Below are 23,933 nucleotides of genomic sequence, written 5' to 3' on the forward strand. Positions count from 1 at the left end.
AAAATATGTAAAACCCCATCCGTAAGTATGAGCAATAATAGTGAGTTTTTCTGTAACAAACAGCACAAAATATTGCACATTATAGTTGCAAATTGTAGTTTGTGCCGCATCATTTTAAATTCTCATCATCGGTCTAGCTGTAACTGCTTCTCAGTTCATTTATAAACTCTAGTGATATATAAAACTGAGTCTGAGAGACATTCCCTTCACCCTTAAATCAGCACTGAGTGTCTTAAGTGGAAATATTATTCACAAGTCTTGAGATTTAGGCTGTTCATATCACCAGAATTGAGGAATAATCTAGGCTAAGAATTGTACTGTAGACTGTGTGTGTGGCTTCTGTAGAAAACCTCAGGTTACCGTGTCCACAGTTGTACGTTTGTACTAAATATTTTGTAAAAAACAAAAACCTGTTAATTTAATGGGTTGTTAGACTAAAGTCTAAAGGAATCTCACCCCCTTTTCTAAGGTTAAATGTGCCTGAGGGGGATACAGTGTTAGGATTACTTACAGTTTGTGGTTCTTATCCTCCTTTGAACCTTTTGAAGCTAACTGGAAGAGTCAGAATGCCTGTAGGGCCTGCCTAAAATATATATTTCAACGCCCACATTTCCCCAATCCTTTCCTCTCTCGTTCAATCTCTTTCATTGTATTTCTTCCACGTTTCTCTTTACCCCTCTCTCGCTGTCTCTCTTTAACTTCTCCTCTGGTCATCAATACCACTAGCTAATCCTGCTGAATTAAATTGAATTCTGGTGTTGTGCTTTACATAAGTACCCTCCGAGACATTTTCCTATAAGAACTGATTCAAATGCAACTGGAAGTTGAAAATCCAGCAGTTTGACTGAGGTTCAGAAGCTGAGAATAGTCACACAGGGAGTAGATATCGCTGGGGACCAGTTTGTCGTCAATGTGGGCCAAGACCCGTTGACAATCCTCGTCTGTGTGTAGAAGTAGGTATAGTGGTGTAGTCTCCTTCAGGGCTTCACACTTGTTTCAGATGCTCGCAAGCGTGTCAATTACTTTGTCTTTGAAAGACAGACTGGGCAAAAGGAGCAGATTGAATCGGGTCTCTGACTCATAGACTAATTACACAGAGAAATCTGTTTGCTGCTCTTTCAACCATAGATGTATGCTAAAAGACTGTTGGCTAAAAGCACAGTCTGTCTCAAGGTGTATGCTTTTGTTGAGTTAAATAAATAGCTTATCTTGTTTAGGCTGGCATAATTATTATTATTTTTTAGGTGTTTGTCGTTCCCCCATTTAGAAAATCCAATTAAAGGGTGTGAGATCTTGTGGAATACCTCTAAAACCGAGAATATGGATACTTCCATTGACACTGGTTGTTTGTTTGCTGTACATGAACTTCACCGTCTGCAACTTCATTGCATCATGCTGCAATTGCAACTTTGTTGCATCCTCACCTGCCTCTGCTGCCTCTATTGAAAACGGAAAACGTTTCTGTCGTTGAAAGTCGCTGTCAGTATGAACGGCCCTTTAGGGTGTTTCCTGTTAAGAGACATAGATGTATGTCCTCCTCCTTCACGAGCTTGTTGAAACACATATGTGAAGGTTGTGAATTATTCTCTCTCCATATATGATTTCCCCTTCAAAAATCCCTCCCACATTGTTGGAACTGCTGTTTTTTTTCATCGTCCGTCCCTTAATGTACACTGTTCAGCGAGTTGGATTGTGGAATCTCTTCTGTGTGTTTTTCTCTCAGCTGGCTGTCCTTAAACCTTTTGATCCTTTTATGTTCAGCCACCTCTTGCAGCTTAGCACAAGAAAGCAGACAATACCAAGGTTATAAGTGTCCCTCTGCCCCTCCACAGCACTGCACAAATATCACCCTAATTGAAACTTTTACTCCCAAACCAACAGTGGCTTGTGAAATCCTGTCTCAAGCAGCTACGGAGGACTTGGCAGAGGGCATTAAAGCTGGGAAAGATGAAATGTGCTTTGCCCCTGGGAGGAGTTTACACTGGCTTTAGGAGTGTGGAGACCCCTTTTATAGATCTTTGGAACTACCCACGTTGCTTCATCATGATTTGAGTGGGAGGTACCATTACAGAGTGCAGGGGGGATTATGGTATAATCGTGTTGTCTCCCTGGATACACTTTCAAATAGACGCAGATAGATGGCTGTTCTGAGGAGCAGATTATTCACCTCATGGACCTTTTTAAATTCCTTGCAGGATTTTAAACCTGTTTATCTCTTTTGAAGTAAATTTTTGCCCCTGCAAAGCCTCATTTGGGCCTCAGTGGCTGTGCCTCTCTGCACAAAAATCACTGCAGATTACTCTGAGTGGAGTTTAGGCTTCATATCTCGCTTTGGAGATAAAGACTTTTGAGCCAGCATTTTGGGGATTGCTCTTTCAAGCGTATGTCAGAGTGACATTTCATTGCACTTTTTGCAAAAACAAAGGGTATATTTTCCATGTACAGGCACTGATGTGTGATATCATCTTTGAGGCAAATGTCAGCTGTAAGTAGGCCTTTTATTCCAAACGATGTTTTCTTCCAGACATTGCTTTGACAGGTTTGTTTTCTTTTTTCCGGTGTGCTGACAAAAACTTACTCGGGCCCATCTCTGACAGAGAAGAATGCATCAGCCAGACGACAGCTGGCGTATAGATGATGTCATATTCTGATCAGTGTTTGCTCTGTAAACTCTCATTGGGTTGTTGGAACAGAATATAATCCCCTTGAAATGACTCCCCTTCTCCTCTGTAAGATAATGGTTTAAAGGGCACCATTATGTGTCGCCAATGTTCAAAACGTGAAATGATTTGAAATTAGTATTTGTTAATTTGTATAAGAGTATTGTTCAGTTAGGGGAGCTTTTCTCTCTGCTAGTTTGATTTTAAAGAAACCATTATATAAAACCAGCAATTTTAGTATTAAGGGTCAATTATAATTAGTTTATAATTACTTAAGATAATAATTACATATCATTATATTATTACATATTATAATCACTCTTTAATATTGTATTAAAGTATTAAAATCAACAGGTTTAATTAGAGGTTTAATGCTCTTTTTTTCCAGTTAATTATTTTACTACTACTTTTAATATAGTTAACCAAATTCTGCTGCCAAATTGACCATTTTATAGAGGCCATGTTTAGTTCATGAAAGGATAATATTTAGTTTAATGTAATTGGGAAGTTACAGGGAAGTACATTTCTTTTGCCTGAGTAGAGTGACAGTTTGATAATGAGAATCCTTATTCCTGTGATAAATGTTTTAACATGGATGAAATATAGTGAAGAAATTTCATTTTTCAAGTAGTCAATTGAACCCCTATCTGATGAATCATGATAAAATGGTGAATGAAGCAAGTTTTTACCTGTAAAATCTACAAAGAACACTGTAGAATAACATGAGAAGAAATCAATTGACTTGATGAAAGTGGAAACATTCAACGCTATCTCACGACCAATTCGTCCGGACTCCGAATTTGACGAGTGATTAAAAGATGGCTAATTCGTACGAATTCGTACGACCTCACTCGTACGAATTTGTACGATTTGTCTAAACCCACGTGATGGGTAGATTTAGGGGCAGGGTCAGGGGTAGGTCATTCGTACGAATTCATACGAATTGGGCAACTCGTCAAATATGTACGATTTAGCAAAAATCGTACTAATTCGTACGAGTGAGGTCGTACGAATTGTTACGAATTAGCCATCTTTTAATCACTCGTCAAATTCGGACGAATTGGTCGTGAGATCGGGTTGAAACATTCCAATAGCAATGTTACCTTATTAATATTGCGCCTTTAAACATGCTAGGGTGATTTTGGACATTCCCTGTAGTAAGTGTTGTACATATAAGTTGCTTTGGAAAACATAATCTGTAATTAACTACTGTAACTATGATGTCATGTTTTTAGTGCGTATTTTCTTATGCTTTACATATGCCTGAATGATGAAGGTCGTGAGACCGAAACGTTGCTAATAAAATGTTGATACTCATTTGCAAGTACTGATAGTGTGCGGGAGTTCCTTGTTTTTTTGGGGTTTTTTTAGTGTGTGTTTTCTTGAAATACTATTTTGCAATAACTGGTTATGCTATTGTCCTACAATGACCCCTTTCTATAACGGAGGTTCGGACTAAAGGAAAGTGTGTTACATTTTAATGCAAACTGGGTCAGTTAGCAAAATACAAAAACAGTGCATTGAAGTCGTCTTGCTCATCTGGTAAGCAACTGTCATAGGTTTTAAGTTAGTGGCAATGGTGTACTCATTGGTGCTTTTAAAGCAGCTGAAATCATTTGGTCTAATAAGGTGGGGCTCATGATGAGATTAAAGCTTCAAAGTTGCAGGACAGTGGAAGAAGGGACTTAATACTCCTTTTTTATGATTATGCTCACACTTCTCCAGATACCTCCATTCCCTTCCTCATCATTTAAGGCATTATAATTCAACAAAGTGATGTTTGGTTAGATTTGTATGGTTGTAGGTGTTTATAATTTTATTGGTGCTAACTGGTTTCTAGACATTTTATTGTATTCACTGTCATTTTTTTTTACTGCTTTATTATCCTAACTGTTAAAAGCCCTTCTAGGGACAGGTGTTGCGAATTAGCCTTGGCTATAAACACTGTGATACAGGCATCGGATTGTTCTTTATGGAATAATCTATGTTTTTTTGTATCTGTCCCTATTCAAATAAACAATAAAATAAAAAATAAAATAAATATGGTATATTTTTGATGCCAAAAATATTTAAAAGGTATCATACCTTTTCTTGGGTATGTTTTTATGCAAAAGGTTCAGTTTTTTTTCTAGGGCAATCGATATGAATAATGAATATTAAAAATATGAATAATGTTATGCTGAGTATTTAAACTAATAGTTATAGGAGAAATGTTCCTACATAATTAAAATAAAATGGTTATGAAAAGTTCCCTTTGGCATTTTTTTTAATCAATGTTCCTCTTGTGCAATTGTGGTTTCACTGTGTTAATTAATCCCATCTCATATAGACAAGAATGACAGTCAAAGATCATTTTACTGATAATTTTGCTTGTTCAATTAATTTTCCTGAGCCGGAGGAGATAGAAACACTGAATCTAATAGTCGCCTGTGTGCACTTTTCCCCACCCGCTTGTGTTTACATCATTAGTGGCAGTTTTAAAAATGCAGCTTCTAATTCAGCATAAAATTAAGATGGTCATTTAGCAGGCAGAACTGAATAAATGTTTGTACAGAAATTCTAGACTTCTTGCTAATGCTCATTAACGAGACCAGTGGGGCGCAGCGCAGGAAGATGTTGGATCAAACAGTACCTTTCCCAAGCAGAAGGACTCTGGTGGGTAGATATCCACTTAGCAGGTTCAAACTAAAGAGGTTTATGAGAAACAAGCTCTGTGTCATTTCAAGGTTTTAGATCTAATCACTGTCCTCTCAGCAGATCTGCTTATCCCATCAGTTTTGTAGTCCAGACTCATCTCAAATGCAGTGCTTTATATTCAGTTCTAATAAAAAAACAGAAAATGTACACTTAAGACTAGGATTAAGATTTGACTGATGAGTTCGTACATTGACTCATTTATTAAATGTTGTCAATTGTGATAAGACTTTCGGGTGTTACGAAAGTCGCCATCTTTGATATTTAATCCCAAACATCCACTTTGTGGAATTGGGCTAGATTCTAATTCTTTTGGTTTAGGTTTAGTCAGTTCTCTCTAAGTCACTATGAAGTAAAAGACCTCAGTTACTGTATTAGGGACAAACACAATATTATGCTTATTATTCATTTTACCAAAAAGTAATAATCACAGCAGCAAATTCAATTTTCATTTTTGTTCATAGTGTTGATGAATTATGTGTAGATTTATTTTCTACCATTAAACTGTTTGTGATTGCCTTCTGGCCATGAGAGAGAGGGAGCCTCTGTGTTTACAGAGTATTTAAGTTCATTACAAAGCGTGTAACTAACATCATCTCATGGGCTGCGAGTCGCAAATGAAGCACTCATTACAGACTCAGTGGTTTTTAATGGAGGGTTTACAGACCCCATGCAATGCCGGTGGGTTTTATAGAGTTACGGACCAGTCATCTAACTGCAGATAGGAGCGGATGGACGTTGTTGACTTTGGCAGGCCTGACTTGACAGTGAGCTTGAGCTTGTGGGTGCAACCAAGCCGACTGAAGTGAAGTGCAACTTGAGAGTGAATAAATGATCAAATTTTCATTTGCCTTCATGTTAGCTGAGTTCCAGGGACAACCTTTCGTCAGGCGTGGTTAAAGTGGTTTCCGTCTAGGTAGACACTCTCTAAATGTATCTCTGAGTCAGATTTGCATTTCACTTCAAATTTTTTTTTTATCTGTCATACCTGAATATTATGAGGTTCTGCGCTTTGCGGAGTATGTATCAGAGAGCAAGAGGAATTATGGGGAGATGTTTGCCAATTTTTGTCACTTGTGGGAGGGATGGCTTGCTTTTACTAGTACTCGGTAATTCAATGAAACAGCAGTGACTCGGAAAGTGATATAGTGATGAATTGCTCTTAACTTAATCTTTTATTCAATGCAGGTGTGTTGGAGTTTCTGTATAGCTCTTAATAAAGGTTTAAATATTTGTATCTCTGGAGGAATCTTATACAGAGGGTTATTGACAGAACAATTATATTAAGGGTCTATCAAGAGCAGTTTTTGAGAGGATTCGGTGTAGTCGCTTTGTCAGTGGTTTTACTTGCATTAAAAGATAAGAATTTTAATTATAACTCTAGGAGGGCATGTTTAAAGTGGGTTTTTTTTTGCTTCATAATTTTTTTTAGCTGTAAAATATTTTTTTTCCCCTCTCTTTCACTTGGAGTCATCATGGAGACCCCATAATACACATTAATGTCAAAAAGAAAACTTAAACAACCACCCAAAAAACAGATCCACTGTTACAACTTGTTTCATATTTTATCAAAGACATTTAGAAGGATCTTTGAGATGCCAGAGTGTATGCTTTTTCAGATGGAAATCCCAGGAGAAGCCTTTCTTTTTGCAAGCATCCTTTAAAAAAAAAAAAAACTGGTAATGGTTTTTCTCAGAACTAGCTGTCATTTATCCAAAGTACATATACTATTTAGAAATTTAGGTAACTCCTAATTTCCGTGTCGGACTTAGCAGTTAGCGCGCAAACTCCACAAACAAATGTAGTCTGTGTGTGGGTGATGCAAGTTTGCGTCTGCCTTGCTACATTTCCTGATCCCATTCCTTTCATCTTTTTTTCTGTCATTACCTGTCCTCTTTCTACTCTCCTCTCAATAAAAGTGGCATAAAGGTCAAAAAGAAATGCTTTCCCAAACATATCCAAATTAAATGCATCACGGTCATAACTATCAGATTGGATTTTTCATTTTGAATACAACACGTAATGTCATACAAGGTGTGAAATATGGCCTGGAATGTGTCCGTCTACATTCATTTAGCTATATGAGGAAAGATTGAGTGGAAATGTGGCATCCTCTATATAGTGAATCAGTGAGCAAATCAGCAGTTTCACATAGAGTGTATGCCGGTGGCGAGCGGTGGCTTCTTTAACCGGGTATTCTGGGTGGTGCGTAATAAAAAAAAAAAAAAAAAAAGCCTGATGCAGATACATCGGATGGGTTTATTATAAGCGAGATGCTCATGTTCGCTCTATTCAGAGTGTTAGCTACTCAGTTGCTTACTCTCATGACACATAGCAACACAGCTAAGTATTCCTAAAATATGTTGGACCTTGAAAGTAGCCTACATTTACCGTTGAGTCATGCCGTCAAAAGCACCAGTAAGAGCTGTGATTGTGATGTTTGAGTTGAGGTAGGCATGACGTGCGAAAGGGTTGTTTGCAAAATATGCGGTATTTTTGTAATTCCTGCCACTAGTGTAGCAGAAATACCTATGGCATTTGCATGCCTATGGCTATATACACACACATATATATATATATATATACATACATACATACATATTCTTCTTGTATATAAACTTTCAATTAATAAGGCCTAATACTCTGTGAAATCCACTTTGCTATGCACCCCATGTTTAATGTGATTCGCTGTGTGAACTGAAATATTTTCTACAGTTTGATGGTAGCAAATATAGATGGCAGAATCATCATGCAGACAGGAGGTCAAAGGGGTTGATAAAGCAATCAATCACTTCCCCAAAAGAGCACAAGGCTTGGGATTAATGAATGCTTCTGTCCCATTTGTAATTCCTTTGCTCAGTATTCTGCGGCCTCAGTAATGGATTCCAATTTGCTCTTTTTGTCACAGAGAATAATTTACATCCCGCAATGCAGTGTTGTAATCAGTAGCACATGTACCACTCTGGATGGCTCTCATTAGGGCTAATAATCACACCCATGACTGTCCAACTGGTGCATACAATTCTCTCTGGCGATGACGACATCTTGATGTGCCTTGTTTTGGCAGTGTATTAAGTGTCGTCAGCGATTTGAGTGCTTTATTGTTCTGAGCCTGTAGGTTCTAAATTGATGAATGAAAGCCCTTAAAATAGCAGTCATTTGTAGATAGCAGCTGCAGTGCAGAGAGAGAGATGACTAAGATAAATTTTATTATATTTGAAGTGATCACTTCATGAAGTTTCAAACAGAAACCGTACACAATTTTTACGATAGAGCTGTCACAATCATGAACTTTGCTGACAATTAAATGTCATTGAGTAAATTTAGTTTTTTGTTTTGTACGCATCACTTGCAGTTTGATCTTGATACGTATACAGCTTTAGAAAATTTTATTTGGAGTCATTCTTTTTTTTATTAATGAAATTAAACATAAAAGAAAAATGTAAAAAGTTTTGTATATTATATATCCTTATTTGGGTGACAGTATAATTGTAATTTACAGTGTGCAACAATCACAATTTAGATAATTGTCTAAAGGCCTTGTGTAAGCTATATAGTTATTACATGATGCTATTTTAGAATGGATGTGGAGTCACTGCAGTGCTGTTATTTACAGTTAAAATCATTGTCATGAACCAGCCAGAATGGAAATGTGTTTTCTTAGTCTTATGGGTTATGGCTAGTGCCTATCAAAGTGATATCATGTGAGGTTCATCATGGTGTTTGGCTCCAGCCCTCACAGAAATGATTGCTAATGTCTCTCTTTGTAACTTCCGATCTGTTTTAATTAGTTGGTTTCAAAGACCTGTTTTAAAGCCTCTGATCTTCCGCGTTCAGGCACATCAGAGGCTATAGTCTTAATCTTTCCCAATACACCCTTTTTTAGCATGAATCAAAGAGGACTGTTTTGAACTCTGAGTCGATATTCATCCACTGCACTTTTTAAGTTTTAATTTCCTTTTTAAATGTAAGCTAGATTACGATATGGGTAATTTTATTTTTAACCCATGTGCATCACATAATCATGTCAGAGGTGCCTCCATAAATATTGTACAACTTAAAAGAATAATTCATCCCAAAATGAAAATGTTCATCCTTATGATAAAACATATGTTCTGTCTTTTTTGCCTTTTTTTTTAGTTTAACAGTGTGAATTGCTATCCATTGTCATAGATAGAGGATGAGAAATTGTTGACGGTTCATTTTTGGATGAAATATTGCTTTATAGAAATACTTTAAATACAATACTTTAAACACAAGTATATTAGTTTTGTTTTATTTTTAAATTAGAGAATTACATTTTTTAAAGAATTTCCCATCTGCACATTTAAGTCCCTGAAGTGTTAATGATTCATATGTAAATTAATCATCTGAAGATTATTAATCTCAGAGAAGATTTTCAGGACCGTGGCGGACAAGAAGATTCATTTATTCTCAATTTTATATGGCTGAGAGAAGGTCCTTTGCTGATTTGGAATATTCTGTTACACACTGGGAAACTGTGAAACCTTGCCAGCTTTGTGCTCTGTTTGTATATGGCACAGTTTTCAGACTGTGGACACTGGCTCAGTCCTCTCTTGACAGCTCTATCTCTCCAGCAGAGGGAAAGGACCGGGAATACCTGCCTGCTGGATAATAACACTTTCTGACTGTCACCGAGCCCAATCTGTGTACCTGCAGCTCTCTAAACCAACAGCTTGAGCTGGAATGTCATCTGTGTGTTGAACTGGGTTAGAACAAGTATAGTGTAGAACTTCGTGTTTTCCTCCATTTCCAGGGGTGTGCATCAGCCCCAGAGCGATGAATTATGCAGAGGGTCATTTCAGAGAAGTCATTCTCCTTTCAGAGGGCAGACTGTATGTGAAAAATGGTTTGGTGGATTGCTACTGTAGTTCTGCTACATCAACAGCTACCTATAGCATAAAACACCATAGGTCCCTACGTTGGTTTAAGCTATCTTCCTTAACAATTGTGAAATGGTCCTAAAAGTATTTTGAACAGAACTACTACTTCAAAACTCTTTATTTGTGCATCCATTCAATGAAAAAACTAATTTCAGCCATTATAAGTGGGCTTGGAGATAGAAGTCCAATGTCCGAGCAGAAAAGCTCCTCTATTTGAGATAGATATATTTGAATGGGGAAAGCTGTTATACATTTTGTTACCAAGAGGGCTGCTAAACAATCTAAATGGCATCACAGGTACTTAGTTTCAGTCCATATTTCATTTTTGCAAGCAGGAGAGTGAGCAATAATCATTTCTTTTTATACTTGTCTCTAGAGACTGACCCTTAACTACTTTGCTATCCGTTGCATGCTTCAGAGTAATGAGAAAACGGTCAGGTTAGTGACCCCGCTGGAGCTGTAATAATACGGAATGTGATGATAATGTGATATATGATGATCTGCCTTATTCCACAGATGCTGAGAAAATGACACGAGCCGTTTAGTTCAAGATGACGCTTGTGTAGTATGGAGTGCGCAAGAGAAAAAACAAGCTTTCCATAAAATATTGGAATGAGTCACCACCTGCTCTGTTTTGCGCAGCTCTCTTGTATTATCATATTCAACCTGTGCAGATATTTCTCCTAGTTGCAAACGTGTACGTGTGTGTGTGTGTGTGTTGTATGCTGATGTCATGGTTGATGTATGGTATTTTTGTGAGACATCCCAGAGAAGAAGTGTGCCGCATACTGTAGGGGCCAGATCAGCAGGAAAGCAATAGGCTTCGCTGTGCAAAAACCACCAAGTTTTTTTTTTTCACCTGTGTTTAAAAGCCACAGGAAGTAGTGAGCCAGAGCTTGGTCACTCTGGCTTCATCTTGCATGTTTGTTTTGGGACTGAAAATAATGGATATGGTTTTTCGGAAAACGGCAATTTCCCATATGGGATTAATAAAGCGTTTGTCCATCCATCCATATCCTAGAATGTTTGGAAAGAATGATTGACAGTGGTATATTTGTCAACCCCCAGACATCATTTTTTTCTCCTCCAGTCTGTGCCCATCTTATCTTCACAAAATGCAAACACCACCAGAAGGGAAGTGTTATTTCACTTCACTCCAACTTCAGTCTTGATATAAAATAATGATCTTAAACTGCAACTACAATAAACAGTTTTGGCCCTCAGGACGCACCTTCATACAGCACTCTAAGTGCGCTCGGCGTCCCATTTAATTTTCGATCTGCATCATTGCGGACAGGTTGCAATAATAACCATGATGTCTCTTCTCACATTGTTCCAGCATTCACCAATTATTCTTGTCCCGCGGCCCCCTCTCTTCTCTGCCATCGAGCAGGATATAGCATCTTTAAAGTGTTCATTATTTTTGCAATATTTCAGGGGGCCAATTCAAAAAAGCAGACTGAGTATCGTATCAGAAGACACTCAAATCTCTAGCGACACCCTCGCTTTTGGAAGAATCTACAGGTACAAAGGCACCTCCTCAACTAGTTAAGCTGACCTCACAACCTCAGGATAATGTCACTCATGCTAATTGTTGCAATGTTGCAGCAGGATAACAAGGCAATCTCAATGTTATGCCAACTCCTGAAGATAATGCAATTTATGGCTCTTTTTACCAATTCTGCATTTCTTTTTCCTTCTTTCCACTGGTGGGACTCCACTGTTGAATAGGAGAGACAAAACTGAGGTGGAATAACGAGGTTGCTAATTACTATTCATATTAATTAGAGCCTTTTTAAAAGGGAGATTTAAGTAGAATAGAGTTGGAATACTAACAAGACTTTCTTGTAAAAGAGGGACAGCTGATGAGTCACATGACTGCCGCAGAGTAGAGACATGCAGATTTTTTTTTCTTTTGAACAACAGTTATTGTTGCTAAATATTATTTTTAGATGGTGATAAAGGGATATTATTCAGTATGCAGCAGAGCCACAAATGAGAGACCCTCAGAGATATAGCATGAAACGAAAGCTGTGGTTGTCACGTTGGCTGATTAGTGGGGCCCAAAGGTCTGAGACCAAATTAGTAAATATAATCTAAATCAAATTAGTAAAATAACGTAGTTTTATATTAAGTAAATTTAATTGACAAACTTGGGTGATCTCATACTTTTGAACCCCTCTGTACAGTTTTGTTTGTGGCTGAATGTTTGAAGCTGTTTCGGTTATTTATGAAGGAACCAGTCCCTCAATGTATTGCTGGTTAATTAAACATTAAGGGCATCTTTTAATTTTCTACGATTTCAGAGGCTCAGCACAACACCTTTCGGCAGATCGCACAGCTCAGAAAAATCAGACTGTGAATGCACAAGCAATGAAGAGGTGTGTCATAGCGTCACATCATTGACTCACCAACAATCAGCCCTCAGTTTCTACCCCATGAGTCAAAGCTGAAAATCTCTGCAGATTCACTTCCGTTTGACTGTGACTCTCTCAAAAAAATCCTGAGCAGATTATGTTTAAATCTCCAAAAGGAGTAAGAGACAGCAGAAGGAATATCAGGTGGAAAAGTGGGCTAAGCCAAATATTTAAATTCCTGTGAAATGGCAGTTTGCACGTTTGACTGAATATAGGCGCACACTCTTGTGCTGTAATACCAGTATGTAGACCTGCAAGAATCTCCACTCACAGAATTCAGCAGAAGGCTCCACAGATATCCACTGAATTCTAACACCAGTGTGGCCCTTGCATATTCGTTTGTCATTGTGAATTCCCATATTCGCACATCATTTTACCCCATAAATTTGATGTGTTTTTGAGTAAAACTGGATATTTAACAAGAAAAGGGAACTGGTATCAGTTGGATTGTAAAAAGTCTACATTCTTCCATACCAATTGGATCTAGATTATGGATATTGGTTAGCCAAGTGACATCAGCAGGAACAGGAAGGTGAAAAAAGCAATACAGTTTGATGAAATAGTAAGATGAATTGGTTTCCAGCTTTTTTTCAAGTCACTGTTGCAATTCTATAGTAGATGTGTATTTCAGATTATAGATCTGATATCTTTGGTCTGGGAAGTGTGACCAGCATCATTCCATATTGACTGCATGTGTCTGTGATGCACTGCTAACTCCTTGGTCCTCGGCTATAGATCTGAGCCACAGAAATCGTTACGGATTCTATGGGCTGTGTGAATGCTGTAGTTATTCATGTTCTTCAGGGAAAAGCCAAGCCCAGCATCAGCTCGTCAGCTGTGAAATGATTGGATGTTTTCATTGCAGTGAATAAGGTGAGATGAGGTATGGAAATCCCATTGTAAATTGACTCTGTAGGTAAATTCCCCTGATTGGTTTTAGATGAAGCAGCCAAGAATAAATCGAGTCAATGCCCCTCGATGTGATGAATCGGGTGGCGATGTTTTAATAGACTGTCACCTTTTCATCTTTAAGGCCATATTTCACTAACCCGACAGCCAGCTGGAAGATTGAACGGCGTGTTTTACTCAAGAAAGATTGTAGCTGCTTTAGCAGCTGATGTTGTGTCTCTATAAGTGAAAGATTTATAAATTACACAGTTTAGAGAAGAACAGGTGTTTGTATTCTGCTTCGCTGTCACTCAATACGCCTTATTGGAGATCCTCTGTACTGCAAAGGGCAAACCTTGGCTGTATGTTAACATTTGTAAATTGGTTTGTTTCACTTGCTTTGTTTCACATAAGATGTTCCTGCTGTCTCATCCTATCCTATATATGATATGACCAACTCTCTTGTGAGTCTGAGAGTACAGTACTAAATATTTTGTTTAGGTTTAAAATGTGGAAAAACGACTTTCTGCCACTCTTAGCTATGTACAGTAAATCAGAGAAGAGGATGTTTGTGTGAGAGATGGGCTCTTAAATATGAAAAGTTCCAGTTTGGCCTGATTTTCACTTTATTTAATGCATTTATGCACAAAAGGAGAAGACAGCCGGCGGAGGCGAAGTTAAATCATTTCCATTTGTTTTGCCTGGGATCAGCCAGAATCATGACTTAAACAATTTAAAGCCCTCTCATGCATTTTGTTGTGTTGTCCTTGTGCTGCGTATTGTGTCAAGGTGAAGGTTATTTATTTGGAGTGTTATTTTAAAGAGATCAGAACCTCCCCATTAGGCTGTTATCATGACGTGCAGCATGTGGGGCTATTTTTGCCATTGATGACAAATTACTCTTTGCCACTGACTGACATCATCATCATCACTTTTTGTGTTTGTCAGCCTGGGCTTCTTTTGTGTTGTACCTGCCGTTTTACAACAGATACATGCCCGGCGCATCAATTTCACATTTAGAAGTTAAGTTCCCTTTCTAAGGGGGACTTCCTTCTATGAAGATGAAGAACCAAGCGAGTGAATAAAATAATGGTGTGTCTCTCTCTTTTTTTATATCCTCACCATCTGTTTATTTTCAAAGATTTCCTCCACTGATGCAGAACTGAAGTTTGTTAGATGGGGGTGGGGGAAGGACATCCCTGTTGCGGGACCTTTCCTAAAAGAGTGTCTTGGGATGGTCACTCCAGTCAGACTATACTTTGTCTGGTCTCTTCTTGGCTTTGCACAAAATCTCAAATGTGCACTGGAGCAGAATGGCTGACTTGATTTGGCATGGAGTCTTGTCAGCCTGATACCTTAGGAAAAGCCTTGACCTGACTGATGTGTTACATTTTTTATTTTGCCTGTTTTCTATTTTATAGAAAGGGCACAGTCAGAGAGGAGATGGGAAATGAGATTGGGAAATGACATGAGCTTGGTTTAAATTGATACTACAGTACATATCTGTGGATGTGTATAGAATTGAGGACATTTGGTTGCATTTTATTTAGTGATTTCAGTTGTCTGCCTGTTGATTGTTCGTTCATTCTGTCTGTCCATCTATCATACATTCTAATATATATATTACTTGTTCTGTCTGTTGCTTGTCTGTCATTCATTATGTTTGTTAGTTATACAATTCCTTTTTGAGTTTCAATACATTTTTTATTCTACTTCATTCGTATTTCTGCGTGCGGTTTAGAACATAATTTCAAATTCAGGAATTTAAATGGAGTCTACACGGCATTGTCAATTGCATTCTGAATGGTGCATTACCCATGTCAGAAAGTCCTTTTCACATGCTCAGACTCAGCTCTTCATCTCATACTCTTCCATCCACTGAGAAAAGACCAAATTCTAACGATTGTTTTAAGAGGTGAGGGGAGAGCTTAATGTACCATATTCCTTGTCTTGTCTTGACAGAAGGGAAAAAAATAGTCTTTTTAGTAAAACAGTCACACACAATATGGTCTCCTACTGCAGTCAAACAGCGTAGACTCAGCACGTCTCTACAGATGAGCTGCAAAAGAGTAATTAAGCATCAAAGACCTCCTCCGACCTTAATGAACATGATGTGGAATTGAGGGGATATTAGCATCTTGTTCTGATCGAGCACAGGTGACAGGACCGAACGAGGGCCATGATTTGAATTAATGCTTCGTCAGGGTTTGACCATGCGTCCACAGACACTGGTGACAAGGTTGGCAGCTTAATTATGCTTAATGACGAGGAGTGCCTCTCCCGGCTCACTTTGCCACCAACTACATCTCATAAACTGGTGTACGCTGAGTTTTTAATTTACACAAGCAGAGAACAAATCATCCCGGGGATGATAGATTGATGTGCAGATGGGAGTTATCATTCATAATCGTCCTTGCTTGGGTGAGTGGTAACCTGCTGGAACAACAATGCCCAACCAGAGTGTACTTGGAAAGTATTTTTTTTTTTTTTGGCTGTGTTGCGTTACAGGCCCATGCAACTTTATGAAGTAGCATTGATTTGTCTGCAGGAAAAATCATTAGCCCAAGAGGTTAAACTTAATTAAAAAAATTAAGTTTTTTTGTTCTTGGTTATCGAAGTCAAGAGCATTTTGAATGAATCCTCACCTTGCCTAAGAAACAATGAGAAGCTTAACCATTGTGTCTTTGCTGTGGGGTCCTGCATGCACTAGTACTGACCTTAGCTGTCTACCATCTTGCTGCGTGAGAATGAAACGACCTGAAATAATATTTCTCTCTGGTTCTTGCGGGCACAGCAGAGTCAAACAAAGCCATGGCTATCCTATAACGGGGCTCCCCAAAACACCATAAAACTACTCAATTCATTTCCTGTTTATTGATATATATATATATATATATATTGCATGGCATGACATTGAAATTCTAGTCCAGTACCCAGCAAAGGTTATTTATTACTCCTTTTTTGGCTGGTATGGGTAGTTACAGTGACCTTTTTCATGCTTCATTTGCTGGTCTGACTGGACAGGGGCACCTGCAGTATTGCTGCAATGTAGCAAGTGTGAGGTGTTCCCACTCCTGCTTTTATTTATGAGTACAGGGCTTTGCTGCCCATAATGCAGTGCTCCTTGCTGGACATAACATACTACACCATAAACTGAAGTCAGTGCTTAAGCTTTATAACTCGACGTGAAAATGAGACAAAAATGCAGGTGTTGGATGAAATCCTCATCAGTAAATCTGCCAGAACATAAAGACAGGACCTGCTGCTAATGATGACCAGCATGTGGACTTACAGTAGGGTTTTGAATCTGCTGCAGTTTATATAAAGATATGCTCACAGCTGTGAACTCACCACATGATGTGCAATCAGCAGGACAGATCGACGCTATATTTCCTCAAGTATTCAATGTATGGCTGCTGGATTTTAAATATAATCCAAACTTGTATAAGTGTGTATGTGTGTGGAGGTATACGTGTTTATCTTAAATTAATTTTTTTTTTTTTTTTTTTTTTTATGAAAAAAAGGTCTGATCAAGGCCAGGTGAACCTGAAATCAGACTGTTATATTGGCCATTTTTAACTGATTAGAATGCTGATCCCACTAAACCGAAATTGAATTTCACCCAATTTAACATCAATCATTTAACCATTTATTTTAGATTAGTGTAATCTGTGTTGAATTGAACCCAAACCATCTGATTGACCACTCATCTTACACTTAACTGGCGGTTTATGTTCCGGATGCACACTCACAAGGAGTTCATCGGGTCATGGAGGCAATCTTGCTTGAGACGACAGCCATGGCTTGTCTTTATTAGAGTATTGATCATGCGGTGGCACTTTATCTAGCAGGGTGGGACGCTAATCAGCCTGGAGACACGCATCATTTCAAAGTAATGTACGGCAGACATTGATTTCTGCCCCCTTGATTTCCCACCTCTTCACAGGATGTGAAAGCAATTGAAAGACTGACTCCATCACCTGCCATTGCACCACACCTGTTGTATAGCAATTTTAATGTCTTGATGAATACTAAAATTGAATAGCCATGAATTGACACAGCGTGATTCTGCATGTGACACTATTGGGTCAGCATCAGCCCGTAACCTAACATCTGTCCCTGGTTGCTGTGGAAGTTGTCCAGTTGTTTTAGAGAGGTTGCTCTGAAGGTAATACAGTTGAATCTCCAAACACTGAACCACACGCTCCATAATGTGCTCTCCATATCCTCTCCATCCAACCTCTGGCCAGAGACACGGGCCACATATATATGGCTAATGAGTACTTTGTGGCACAGACAGTGTTTATTAATGCTCTAGCCACTTTATTTTCATCCTCTGAGATGCTTGCTTGGTAATTAACCCTGTTAGACTTCTTTGGATTCACAAACAGCCCAATCGTTTATGTCCAGCCCCTCTGGCACCTCTCCTCTTCCACTTCCTGTGCAGTGATGAGGTTCAATCAGCATCCAGACTGCATCTCTTTCACAGCACTTTTGGTGAAGGCACTGGTCAGGAAGTTGGAGACCATGAGTTAATTTCTTTAGTCTGGCAGTAGACCTATATGTGAAATAGAAGCCATGAAGAATGACTGGCAACATATCATGTTTTCTTCTTTCTCTTTTTCTGCCCCACCCCTTGTCTCGTGTCGATATATGGTATATGAAATTGGCTAGGGCTGGCCCAAATATTGATTGTTCAATTTTGTGGGTGACAAAATTAAGCAACATTGTGAGCAATTATTTTTCTATTTTTTGACAAAAAGATCGATTCATTTCCTTAGAATCAGTTAAAACTGTCCATTAATGCCAATTGTTTCAAAACTGATTAAGTTATTTGTTAGCATCATCCTTTAAAAATATCCTGAAAAGTCTCCATGTGATATTTTAATGTATGAAAATATTTGAGTTACAATGTATGTAGGTAAATATTGATATTTCTGGATTGTTCAGTGTATACAAAACAAAATTACAAAAATGTTTAATTTCTTTTGGAAAATATTAGAAAGTGTTGAAACACTTTTTTAATTAGACTTATATTACTGATTTATACTGAATCTTTTTGCATGGTTGAAATTATGCATTCTCAACAAATACATTTGTTTTCCTTGTAATAGTAAGCGCATAAATGTCAGGATATACATTGAATATTGCCAAAGGCTCACACACACACACACACACACACACACACACACACACACACACACACACACACACACACACACACACATATATATGTATATCTCATTCAGAACGCAGATATCTTCTGCTCACGAAAGTATCATTCAGTGGTAGGTAGTGCCATATAGTTAGATCATTGAGGGTTTCGAGTGTTAGCTTGGCTGAGGCTCTTCAGGATGTATTTTTGAATGCTGTTGTGTGTCTATTAAGATCAAGTGGGTAAATGGCTGCGGCATTAATGTGTGTGTGTGATCATGTGTGTGTAAGTGTTCTCACTAGGGATGTTTTCTGTGTTGTCTAGTAGTCTGCCAGTCTGTGTTCTCCCGCAGGATCCTGGCTGGCGACTTTCCACTAAATTCATGTTCCTCGGCACAGGGGGTTGTAACACACACACACACACACACACACACACACACACACACACACACACACACACACACACACACACACACACACACACACACACACACACACACACACACACACACACACACACACACACACACACACACACACACACACACACACACACACACACACACACACACACACACACACACACCCCTCTTACTCACTGTGCCTATAATGCTAGTCCATTTTAGATTCGACCAGGAGTAATGTCCTTACATTGAGGGAGCTATGCCCTAACTCAAGATTGTGTACCGCTTTTACAGTGAAGTGTGATAGATTTGTGATGTTGCCAAGGGATTTCAATATAACCCAAGATACTAGCTCTGTAAATAACATTTAGGGCCTTTTTTACATTTAGTTGATTGCATCTTGATTGATCGGATTGCTGTCCGATTTAGTTTTCACATTCCTTTTACACTAAGGAACATAAATGTCTCAGCAAAAACTGATATATTTCAGATTTATTACTCCAGTGCTATATGTAATAACAGATGATTTCCGTGATGATTTTAATGTTGGGCAGCGAACTTTTGTTTGTCTCCAAATGGCAGTTTTTGTTTGTTTTGCAGTTTGTTTTGAATCATTTTTATTTTTATAAATTTTTTTTTAGTTGATGCTCTAGTTTTCTAGCTTCAGTTTTTAATTTATTTTGTTTTAAGGTTTAGTATTTTAGGGCTTTTACGGGTAATTCATCAACTGGTATAGTTTAAAAATGTTAAGTTACATTTTCTCAGCTTTTGTCTTTTGGCATTTTCATGCAAATTGTAAAGATTTCAGGTTTATATAACTAAAACAAAAATTAGTTTTGGACTTTCACATTTATATTACTTTTTGTAGTTTGTTGTGTCCACAAGTTATGATTTCTATGCTTTTGTTAAATTGATGTTTTTGTTTTGGTTTGGGTGATTTAATCCATTATTTTATGACTGGTGTATCCCTAAATACCTTCTTGTTTGCTGAGAATGTAAGCAAATGGTGTCCTGGTTTCTTGTTTATATTTGTGTTAATCTAAGGGCCTGTTTGCAGCTGGTCACTTCATGTGTTTTTACTTTTATTGATTAGATAAAACGTTTCCATTTACACTTTGCCTCATAAATGTGTCTCCGCAAAACGAATATAAATCGGATCTTCCCGTGCTTTATGCAAATGTTACGAAGTTCACGTCAATGAAAGCAACCGATATAAGCTGCATTTTATTTATCATCAGCTAATTTCAAGATCAAAGACCACAATATGGGACAGAGCGGTATCAGTACTGGTAAGATAATTTAGTCTCACTAGTTTTAATGAAGATTATTGTGTTTTAAGCGTCTGTGACTTACACTCAGTTTCAATTGCGGCAGTTTGCGCTTCGGCTTGCTGAAGAGATACTCTGCTACTCGTCTGTGCTTTTGGGAAATGCTGCCTTGGTATTTTCCATAGACTGTAAAAAAAAGGTATTTTCACAATCGGATAGCTATCCAATCAGATAAAACGCATGAAGTGACCAGGTGTAAACAGGCCCTTTGTGTTCATAATCTAGTTATTTTAGACGGGTGCGTTTTAAACAGCTATTATTACTTTCTGCTCAGGATCTCATTCATAGGTGACAAAATAGCCAAGGTGCACCTAAACTGTATGGTGGAAAGTGAAATATTGCACATGACATTGTGACAAGTTGTGAATTCCCACATGGTGAAAGACGGAGTTAATTTATTCCTTCACTGCCCATTTAAATTACCGGCTTTGAAACTCACAAACCCTTTGACAGAAGACTGACCGTGAGGGCATTCCTAATGGCTTTGCACATTTTTTTATTTCTGATTGTGATGTTGAGCAGTAGAGGTAGTTGTATACTTGATATGGAGCAAGGACTTTTTGTGAGTCTTAGGATTTGTTTCACCTCATGTCTGTGGGTTGAGAGACTGTGCCTGAAAATGAACGTGAAAAGCTTGCATGATAAAGATGAGTAGTAAAGATCATCTGTCTTTTACTAGGGTTGTCATGATACCATAGTTTTTGTAGTCATAGTACAGTGTCACAATTCTTGTTACCAATTCTGATACCACAGCCAAAATATGCTATTGAATACTTATGTATATTAATGTTAAACAAATAAAAACAAATTACATTTAAACAATGCAGTGTATTTCTCAACTAAGTAAGCAGTCAAGTATTGGAAAATACAATAGATCTAAATAGATGCATTTAAACTGAAATGTCTGATATATTGACATCTGTTTTTCCCCTCTTCTTTTAACGGAAGTCCCTGTACTGTTTTGTTGACACCCCCTTTGTTGAAGGGTTTGTTGAAACAAACTGTTTCAAGTGTCTTGCATTTGATGGAGAGCATGGCAACAGACTTCAGTTCTTATCTTATGAGATAATTTAAAAATAGAAGTTATATACAGTAAATACCATGTTTTTAAGCAAGACAAACCAACACAACAATATCTTGCATGGCCGACCACTCCTTCACCACCTTTTCCCCACCAGGTGCCCCTTTTTTGCTCTGAGGGAGCAATTAACTAGGATTCAGGGAGTCTCAGCGGTCCGCTTCAGCGGTTCTCATTAGTCACATGACACTTTTTATACCTCAAAGTCCCTTCAAAGCTTCATGTTTGAAGACTGTGAACAATGGACACATAAAACTTCAACCTATGAACCATTGAATTTTGTGTAATTGAAGGTCATGATTCATGCATGTTCTAAGGGGATGGTAGACCGACACAATGAGTTACAATGCTAGCAATGCCTCAGGTGTTTTTTTTTTTCATTGCTTAGTGTCAGCAAGGCACGTGGGGCTTGTTAGCATGCCCTGTTGAGGCTCCAGGCGTGAGAGATTCCCTTGCCTTCAAGTCCTTTCCAATGAAGAAATAGAAGCACACTTCTAATTGGCTTGGGGAAAACTGTTTTTTTCATAGCAGGTTAGTGCTAGAGAGGAAAGGAGAGCGTGAGCGTGAACAGCAAAGCCTCCCCATGTCAACAGCCATTTGGGATTATTGAACACAGCTGGGGACGCGGGACACTTGTGCGGCCTGACAATCTCATCCCAATTTTCACTGAAAATTACTTGCTCTTTCTGAGTCTATGCTCATGTGGAGCATGTGTGTTTATCTCCAACACAAAGCATACCCTGATGTGGCCATCGAAATGAAAAGAGCATCAGAGAAACTTGAATCGGTTTGTCGTTGAGCATCATGAGAAGCGCTCCTGTTATAATTATGTGTGTGATTACTTGACAAAGTGCCGCAATTATAAAGCCTGCTAGCACCGTGTGCAAATTGATTGCTGGAGATACTTTTTGGGAGCAGAGTGAACCAAATGATCAATGAGTGTTCAGATGTGTGGTTCCAGGTGATGAAAGAAGCTTTCTCAGTCCATTACTGGTGTCATTGCCGAGGTGACACCAATATCATTTGCTTTGCTGGAGTGAAGTGGTAAAAATTAGCTTATTATTAGGGCTGTTTATTTTGGGATTTCTTTTTTAGTTTTTGGCCAGCTTCCTTGTAGTGATTTATGAAGTCAAAGTGCTCACCAATGCTGATTATAGTATTATTTGCAGAAAATGATTTATGCTTTGAAAATTTAAATTCATTTCTTTTAGGGTGACCTGATTTATTTATAAACTGGTTTAGAACAGAATTAAAAGCAGAATAAAGCAAAATGAATTTTACAGTTAAATTCAATAAAATCCAACACATTCAACCTTAATATGTAGTTCTGCATATATCAGTGTTGATTTGGCTGATTTAGTTAACTAACTCAAGAAGCTACAGTATTTGCAGAAAACTTTTACTTGAGAGGACAACAGGGAGCATGTGTACGGAAGTAAGGGCGGTTGTTTGAATATCCCCAAGAGGATTTTTCCTTGCCATGTGCTTTAGTCAGTGGATATTCACTAATAGGGTATGCATTAATGTAATGATTATCAGTTTAAGCTAAAGGTTGGACTCGATCGTGTTCCTTTCAACTTACTAAAGATCCAGTGATCCATGGATATTGACATGCAGTCGGGAATCTTGTTTCCTGACATTTATATTTTGACATTAAGCAAATTTGCCCACAAACACTTTATTTAAATACAATAGGTAGGTCTAAATTACCATATATCAATGTTATATCGTCATATAGTCCAGCCCTAAAATTTTTATAGTTTCTGTCAGTGTTTATTTAAAAACATCCAATTATGCAGAATATAAGATGTTAAACATTATTTGATGAGTTGTCATTACAATATATATTGTATGATTTTACCCCAAAATTCAACATATTTACACAAAATGATAACTGCAATGTTTCACTGACTGGAGTCCAGTTGTTTTCTGTCAATTGCAGTCTTTGCTTCTCTTTTCTGTAGCTTTTGGCAGTCTGCTACAAAATATACCTCAGATTTTTCTCTCTATTTGTACAGTAAATCTCAAAGCTTCTTCCCATTTTAAAGGTGTTTTTTGCGGCATTCACGCTGAAAACCAATGTGGCCACTCAATCTTTTTGCCACTCTGTGGCGTAACCACAGTCACTCCAGCCAACGGTGTCATCATGATCATACCCTCTATTCACTATGCAGAACAACCTCTAAAACGGTGTGATATGTATGCTCTCTGAAACGCATAACTCTGTAATGTTTTCTTTTCTGCGGTCTGAGTAATGCTGAAGGGTAAATGCTAAGAAACGACCATTCTGGACTCTCAGGCCAATTACCACATCGACTTGATGACGAGATAATTGCAAGGAAATCTAAATGATTGCTCAGTCTGCTGTGGCCTGAGATACTGCTTACAGCCATTTCCACTTTTGAA

General features: G+C 38.1%; 1 protein-coding gene across 1 annotated transcript in view; it reads left to right on the forward strand.

Moving 5' to 3' along the window:
- Window positions 1-23,933, forward strand: part of grip1 (glutamate receptor interacting protein 1) — a 283,603-nt gene that overhangs the window by 12,524 nt on the left and 247,146 nt on the right. The window lies entirely within an intron of this gene.

The sequence above is a fragment of the Rhinichthys klamathensis genome, unplaced genomic scaffold (assembly GCF_029890125.1).
Source record: "Rhinichthys klamathensis goyatoka isolate OS25496 unplaced genomic scaffold, OSU_Roscu_1.1 h1tg000139l_1, whole genome shotgun sequence".
Taxonomy (NCBI): Eukaryota; Metazoa; Chordata; class Actinopteri; order Cypriniformes; family Leuciscidae; genus Rhinichthys; species Rhinichthys klamathensis.